The following is an 8949-nucleotide window of genomic DNA, read 5'->3' as shown; positions in this document are numbered from 1 at the left end:
TTGGTAACACTTTACAATAAGGTTCATTAGTTAACTACATTAGTTAACATGAACTAATAATGAACTGCACTTATACAGCGTTTATTAATCTTTGTTAATGTTAATTTCAACATTTACTAATACATTATTAAAATCTTGTTAACATTAGTTAATGCACTGTGAACTAACATGAACTAACAATGAACATCTGTATTTTTATTAACTAACGGGAGCGTAGATTAGTTAATACAGTAACAAATGTATTGCTCTTGGTTAGTTCATGTTAGTTAATACATTAACTAATGTTTAACTAATGAACCTTATTGTAAAGTGTTACCATTAATATTTTTGTGGAGAACAACATTTGTTTGATATATAAATCTTTTGTACACTCTCAAAAATAAAGGTGCTTCAAAAGGTTCTTCACAGCTATGCCATAGAGCAGTGATCCTCAAATCTGGCTCGCGAGATCCACTTTCCTGCAGAGTTTAGCTCTACCCTAATCAAACACACCTGAGTTAGCTAATCAACTTCTTTAGGATCATTAGAAAATCACAGGTAGGTTTGTTTGATTATAGGGTTGGAGCTAAACTCTGCAGGAAAGTGGATCTCGCGAGCCAGATTTGAGGATCACTGCCTTAGAGGAACCATTTTTGGTTCTACAAAGAACCTTTCAGTCAAAGTTTCTGTAAAGAACCATCTCTTTCTTACCTTTTTATAATCTAAAGAACCTTCTACAGTCTACCACTTACACATTGCATTTAGTACATTGCTAAAGTATTCATTTCTTTCTTCAAAAAAAAGAAATTAAAATAAAAAATAAATAAATTTCTCATCCCGATCTTTTGAATATAAATAACTAATATAAACAATTAAAAAAAAAAAAAAAATAGGTCAGTTGCTTTTATTTGGTTGTAGATAGCAGCCCTTTCTAAGAATATATGGGAAAATGGCCCAAGTGGTAAAAGATGTAACTTGTAAAATCCAAATGAAAAGGCTTTGCAACACAGTGGAATGCATGCACAATGCCACGGCCATTACAGAAAATGCCAGTTAAACGAGGTTAAACAGGGGCTGGGCGTACTAAAATGATGGCAGATATGACCTACATATGCACACTTCTTAAGTACGGCCGGATGTCGACCAGCTTCTGAAATATTAATGACGGCCCTCCTCTTCCCCCGGCTGGTGGAATTCATTAGGATTCCCTCAGTACTGTACACATTCTGCTACAATCGTTCATCACCAAACCCCTGTGAGCAGGGCCACTAAAAGCGATAGTGGCCCCTCAGCAGTGTCGCCAGTAAGCCTATCTACAGCTGAGGGAGAAGCGCAGAGATCAACGATGACTCTAATCCCATGCTGCACAGATTCTCTCATTTTTAGCTGTTTAAATGGATGCCAGTTTAGAAGGGTCACTGATTTCATGCACAAGAGAGGGTGATGCCCTCTGCTTGAGTGGAGTGGCAAGCTGACCTATTTGGCCTCACCCTCTCTGATTGCAGGCCTGCTGGGAACAATCATGACACGTCAGGAGCTCAGGCATGGATAAAGAAGAGGCCAGAGCAAAGCAGAGCAAGTGAGTGCCAGCATTAGTTCATATGACACACCTCATCCACTGATAAAGCATTGAGAGGATAACCATGAACCAGAACTTTCACGCTTAGTAACACATACAGCTGTTCCCTCACCACAGTGCAACAGTGAAAAGGGACCCCTTTCAAACAGTGTCGCGTTCCGAACGTTGTTTAAGCGACATACATCGGTATTGCGGTATTTTAAAAATTCATATCATAACAAAAATAAACACCGGTATTCGGTATGAACCGGTATGCCGCCCAGCACGAATATCTATACATTTTATTTCCTCTCTCTTTTTTTAAAACTAACATTTCATTCTAAAAAAAAAAAAAAAAAAAAATCATCCTTGAAACTGACAAACTCTTCACATAAACTTAAGTGTAAGTATTGCAGTACTAAAGGCAAACTGTCTTGCAGAAGAAATATTGTAGAATAAATACTATACTACTACTACTAAATAACCACTATAAATGAGTTTAGGATGAAGGTGGATTCTGAAATGGATTCTGCAAGCGCGCGCGCGCGCACACACACACACACACACACACACACACACAGAGATCCTCTGGCATGCTGTGCGAGAGGAAATATCTGACCTTCAGGAAACCAGATGACTTTTTTTGCTAAGCTAGGCTTGTTTGGAACTTCCTGCCAGATTGATAGGAAAAACGGCGGGAAAAACTGGGCCAAAGCCCAACAGGGCTCCAAACATCCCCTCTCTCCCCTTCCAAATCGTACTCTTACTTCCCAGCATACTTTCCCTGTGCGCATTTATACCCTTGAGATTAGTGCCAGCTGGGAACAGACAGCAGAGATAAGCTCTCATCTGCAACTGAGACCTGCGCCTAGAGTACTGCAAAAGGAATGTACAGCGGGGGAACAAATACAGTACAAATAAATAACATGAGCCAATACAGGCGCTCTCATCAGATCCTTCTGGTGAGTGCGAGTAGAACCATACCTCAAAATAAAACAGCTACTCCAAAAGGTAATACATTTCAGTAAGTGCAATAGCAGTAAACCACCAATAAGAGGTTTGAAATGTAAAAAGATTATATAGCAACAGAGGAATGACAAACCAGTCAGAAAAAAAACCTCTGACATAGGGTTGGGCCGATAGACGATGCCATCGTCGATGGCTGATAGACATCACAATGTTGAGCCGATGTCGATTTAGGGAAGAGCCTGATCTGTTTTTTTAATCAGTAACAGACAAAAGCAAGCCAGAAAAGAGAATAGGCTATTTTTACGAGTCTTGGCTTGCATAAATACCTGGACTCTAGGGTCATCTTTTATGGTCTCTTCTTTCATTCTACAAACAAAATTATAAAAAAACATTGCCATACTTCTTGGCATGAAAGAGCATGACTAAAAGACCATTTTAGGTACAGTGCCTCCACAAGCTTGTGTGGACAGTTATACATTCATCATGTTTAAAATAATGTTTCTTTTTTTAGAGGTATAGATGTAAAGAAATTTCTCAAACAAGATTGCTGATACGAAATGGCGATACGATTTGATCGGTTATGAATAAACTACAAAAACATGCTTAGTCTGTGCAAGAAAGCAAAGGATCTGTCATCTGAAGAGCTTGTTTCTCTCTCACACTCAAGGTGAGCATCTCTGCTGAATACTAACCATCTAGAGATGGGACACAGAAGCTTCATTCACCCTACAGCCATGTTGTTACCCAAACTGGGCATGGAGAGACGTTAAGCTCTTCCAGTGGGCAATCTCTTTACACATAGCTTCTGAAAAGTATTTTCATTATATGAATAAACAAGTGAAAGTAGCAATGGCATTCTACATCTGAAAAGCAGCAAAAATTTGAACATTTTATATCTTGCCCTATTTTCTTCCACATCAAATCATTTCTAGCATGCTTATACTCCCGAAAGGTGGAATTGATTTCAACAGCACTGCGAAAACATTTTCCAGAGAAATAAATCATCTCAAGTATCTCTCCATTTCATTTATAGGGAGGGAAAATTATCTCTGTTAAGCAGACAAAGAATTTTCCATTCAAATAAATTACAGATAAAACCTTATGCAACCCATCTGCGAAAAGGATTTTTAGAAAACAGTGACAATTGATAAATGAATGTTATACTTAGAGCATTGTTAATGAGCAAACGCTGAAAGGCATTCAGCGGTAATTGAGATTATTAAGCATTTTCGAATTATGGGCAAAATGCATTACTGGTCGACCTCTAATTATAAGCAATAATATATAAAGTTTAAAGAAGAAAGCAGCAAAGCGTTTTAAAACCACTGGCAAAGGCATGTAGCTGATGAACAAAATATTTTACCCCCATCACACATCCCATAAAAGACGGACTTCACAGCGCAAACCCTTCTCTGTTTATGTCAAACCCTTTTAAATCACATACCCAGAGACACAGACGTCACTGGGCTCTCAAGGGGTATGCAGGGCAAGATAAATATTTCAAGCGTTTAGGAGCACTAAAAGTCAAAACCAAGAAACAAATTGAACTAACTTCTGGCTGCACATTCCCCACTGGTATGACTAGGTCATGACCCTCTGTAATCCAGATCACATAAGAATAATGAATTATGAAGTGAATGATGACAGATATCAGAACATTATGCCCGTATAAAAAGTTTATATAAGAAAAAGGGTGTTGTCGCAAATTAAATGTGACATCTGAATATGCCATCATGTTGGGGCATGTAGCAAATCGGCACTTCTCGCCTACGAGGAAGTGCACAGAACATATACATACTAATGACACTGATATGAGATGACCTGTAAGAAAAAGCAGAACTTGCCCTTTATTCAAGGGTTGTTGTTTTTTTTAGTCAGATCACATGGCCTAGCAAAAGAGAAACAAATCTAAGGGAAACTGTTGACATTCATAAACTTGGCTAGGTTGATGTGCGTGTTTCTTCAAAAAGTACCTTTATTCACCTCAGAGTGCAATGACTATCACAGATGAGATTTTTCAGGGGAAAAGCACCGCTCTAAAACATTGAAGTGAGAGTTTTACACAAGAATAAGGAATGCATAGTGCTACTGACAAATACATGTTTGAATACCAATACACTACTATTCAAAAAGTTTGGGGTGAGTAAGTGTTTTTTTTTTTTATAAATGCTGTTCTTTTGAATCCTGACAAAAAAAAAATTATGTATCTCTGTTTAAAAAAAATTATATATATATATATATATATATAAAAGCATATTGCAAGGTATTTAGCAACAACACCCAGCCCTACAGATGTGCAAACAGGGTATTTCAATACAATATGACGATGAAACAATGTATGCCTCATACAATAAAGATGGACATAAAATTAATGATTCAACATTTCTGCCCATATTTTCTCAGTAATTTTATGAAATTCTACACCATCAGGGTCAGCATAGTTACATCTGGAGCATTGTATGACTGAGATATTGGGAATGTTTGCTCAATCTTCTAGAATTAGGTTTAATCCTATTAAGTTTACAACTTAATCCTATAATAAACTGAGCAGAGACACAGGACTTCACTGTTATAGATGGATATTTTGTTGAAGAACACTGAAAAAGCATCTGACCAGCAGATTACTGAATAAACAATGACTATTCAGCATGTATGCTTATTCTACAGCCATTCTAATCTAGTCTTTCCCAACCTTGTTTGTCCCCAAAAACCTCATCAGTGAGCCTATATAGCTCCCCTTCATCAACACTAAAGCAGATATGTACTCCATTTTGATTCATTTTGTAATATCTATATTATTAAAGTGGCAATTTTTACAATGACACCTTCTCTTTTTAAACTGACACTTGAGCTTGTTTGTCAGGCAGGCCATATTTTTTGCAGTTCAGGAATCAGGGGGCCATCAGAGAAACTCTACCTGAAAAAAATACCTAATGGTAAATGTATTAATAAAAGAAATCTAGATATAAAAGTCAAGTCCTTCGCACACTAAAATGTAAACACCAGAGAGCTCAACAAGTATGAAATGTCACCCACCTACAAGTAAACACACAGTCATGTATAGATTTAAATGATAAGATATGACTACAGGGAACAAAAACTCAAAATACTTGCAAAAATCTTATTAAACCTGCTCAAATACCCACTAGAAGTATATACACACCAAATCAACACTGAAAAGCATCTAACTAGTAAATATAGGAACTACAGAGCTAGCTAAACTTGAAGCAATGTTCAAGTCACACTTGACAAGCAAACAAATTCAATTGTACAAGTTTCGGACAGGTGTTGAATCCAGAGGCTTGCTTGTTTTCACGATAAACTAGACAATTCAAATGCAAGCCACCTAAAAGATAAACAAAACCTGTTGCACAGGCCCTATCACTAATGGGAAATTGTTATGTTAATGTATTGCACTGCACAAGGATTTTCACATAATATTTTGAAAATATGGTACTGTATATATGCACATTGTAGCTTTCCAGCAAAAAATCAAGGTACTTTTAAATCAAGGTATTAAAATGCAAAAAAATAAATAAATAAATAAATAAATGAACAGATACTATAGGGAGTTTATCAAATATGCATAGTTCTACAATACTGCTTAAAAAAACAAGATAACTCTGCCTTGACTTCACAACTCCCATGCTGAAGGTGATAAGGGCACAGCCTCTACTGGCAGTGAAGTTACACCCAAACATCCTAGAGACAAAGAGGGGGAAAAAAGTGGCCACTCAGAATATAAAACAAAAACCTAACCAAAGTACTGACATAACAGATTGTGCTCAAGATAGCCTACATGCAGGCCTGCTTTCAAGGTTAATATGTAATGTATACTGGGTACAAGGACATCTGAATTCTAATTTCAAACTACTAAAAGAGATAGAAAAGTAAATCTTTACAAACTTGCTCAAAAAGCAAGATGGATTACTAAATATAAACTAAAATGGGTTGTACAAGTGAAAAGATTTCAAAGCTGGATTGTATTGTGTAAATACAACGGGAAACAGTTGAGATGCATGGTAAAAAAAAATGAGAAGTGTGCGTGCCTTCATGTACTCTGTTTTTCCAGTATGTAATTTATAATTACATATTATTAAGTGAATATAGGAAGTAAGGCTCAGAAGTTCCTGAAGGCAGAGTATAAAAGTAAAATAAACAACTCTTCCCACACAATTGGAAGAAAAGTGCCACATTTCAGGAATACAGTACACGGCAGCGGCCCAAAAACTATAATTTATTATCCAAAACAAATCTACTGTCCCAGATCAAAAGTTCTCAACTGTATCCAACAGGAAGTAAAAACCCACAAATCGACATTTACCAAGTCCAACCATGCTGCCTATAATAGTTCTGTATTTTATAGGAAATACAAGTTTATCAATAACTACAAACTAATATTTCGTCCCAAACATCAAACCCTCCTGAATGACAGCTTCGTTTAGCATACTTTAGAATAAATAAAGGTTTCGACAAAAACAGTTTTATTTGCATTATATGTGTATTTAGTGTTTAAAAGACACTTGGGCACGTCCCACTTCTTGTAACAGGGCCTCTAGAGAAAACGAATAGAAAATAAGCTCAAATAGGCTCATATTGAATTGACCCAGTGAGGTTAATGAGCAATATTTCCTGAAGTACTAGCACCTAAATTTCACCTTATTAGTTGGAAAAAGCTAAACAATTCAAGGGAAACATGCTAAAGTGCCTAATGCCATAAGCAGCACATCCACGTTGGGGCTCTGAAAATAAACCAAGCACGCGCAACATCCGCAGAAACGCCCGTCTCTCGCGATCAGCCGTCAGCTGGGTCAAACTAACCCATACAGCGAAATCATTATCACGGTTGTAAGTCTCATTCACCTGACATTTTTCTCTGAGTAAAATATGCACACAGGGACTTGTAGTAACTGCCTGTCGACCAGTAACAAAAAGCTCGAGCTGGAAGGGTTCCTTTTTTAAATTCATAAACAAACAAAAAAATGAATAAACAGGGACATACATAAAGCCACACTACCTCTCGGAGACTTTGTCCTCCGCAGTCTCTTATGCTATCTTGTGGAACGCATTAATCGCCTGTCCCGACCGGTTCAGACTCAAACACCCTGTAGTTTCTCTGAAGCTGTCGTTGCTGCCATATACCCCACCCTCAGGACATGCAAATGAACCGGATATGATGTCCAACCCGTAGACTCCGCCCTCTGGGTGAGGGATGAACGGATATGATGTAATGCACAAATCATATGTTATGCTGCTGGTAGATACCGGCCATAAATATTTAATGATGTAATGTGTTTGTTATGACTTTAAAGGAACAATACAGTATTCATAAGAGCAAATGCTAATTATACATACACAAGTTTGCAATCTTCATGCATGATTTATCTCAGCGGTAACATTTAGACTACAAAGTAACCAAAACAACAAAAAACTGTTAAACTGTATGATTAGATCTTAAGTGCCTCTTTATTATTATTATTATTATTATTATCATTATCTAAAAATATGGGTTTCAAACCTTTATGCTAAAGACTTCCAGACACCAGGGGCCCTTTGGCATAAAGACTCCCACTTCTAAAAATGTAAAGACAGATATTTTCATTTATAAAGACCTATATTTACTTTTTTACTTTTACCTTTAGTCATATAGCAGACGCTTTTATCCAAAGCGACTTACAAATAAGAAAAAGTAATTAAAACTGAAAGCTAAAACTCTATAAATACTATGTATATACACATTTAAGAAAATAAAAGAAATTAAATAAAAATGACAAATGCATACAACAACATTTCAAAACTAAACATTTAAATGAACACAGAAAAATAAAGCTAAAAACAATTCAAAATATTAAAAGAACAAAAGGTATGAGTATAATAATGATTCTAACATAACACTAAGCCAGACACTAAAAAACAACTACATGTGTGTATGTACAGCCACACACATACATATATATATATATATATATATATATATATATCATTTCCATCAAAATAAATCCAGGACTCCAGTCACCACAGAGAGGCCCAGAGAGCAGGCACTGGCTTGGTTAGGGATTATAAAGCCAGTAATCAGACCAAAGTCCAGTTACGGTTGATGCAAGGTCCTTAGACCCAACTGGCCACCAATCTGCATTTTCCAGAGGCCCAGAAATATTTTTTTGCTGATGCAAAAAAGTCCCAAAGGGCCCAGAAGACTAGTGGCTATCTCTCTTAGGTTTCCACTACCAGTCTCCAGTCTCTCCACCGGACTCGTGTGTGTGTGTCGGTATAAAGGGGGAAAGCAGTGGACCAAACCCATTTGAGGCAAGAGAGGGGGACTCAAAACGTTTCTAAATGTAAAACGCTTTTTTGCATCTATATTGTTTTACTACTTTCACAATTATTTTAAGTGTAGGCTCAGAGGGGGTGGGACCCCCGGTACTAACAATTTTTTTATCATG

At 36.8% G+C, this 8949-nt stretch overlaps 1 protein-coding gene across 3 annotated transcripts in view; it reads right to left on the bottom strand.

Moving 5' to 3' along the window:
- LOC107597482 (ras-related protein Ral-B) overlaps positions 1 to 7678 on the bottom strand; it is a 21478-nt gene extending 13800 nt beyond the window's left edge. For 2 of the 3 annotated variants that reach the window (XR_001610462.1, XM_016288554.1), the window contains exon 1: positions 7524 to 7678. The gene's annotated coding sequence lies outside the window, so the exon portion shown is untranslated. Of the gene's footprint in view, positions 1 to 7508 lie in introns of all 3 variants that reach the window. The other variant, XM_016288555.1, reaches the window with a different exon arrangement.
- Positions 7679 to 8949: the final 1271 nt, after the last annotated feature.

This window comes from Sinocyclocheilus grahami, unplaced genomic scaffold (assembly GCF_001515645.1).
Source record: "Sinocyclocheilus grahami isolate Dianchi unplaced genomic scaffold, SAMN03320097.WGS_v1.1 scaffold233.1, whole genome shotgun sequence".
NCBI classification, from domain to species: domain Eukaryota; kingdom Metazoa; phylum Chordata; class Actinopteri; order Cypriniformes; family Cyprinidae; genus Sinocyclocheilus; species Sinocyclocheilus grahami.
The sequence above is the reverse complement of the archived record's forward strand: the minus strand, read 5'-3'. Positions and strand labels throughout refer to the sequence as shown.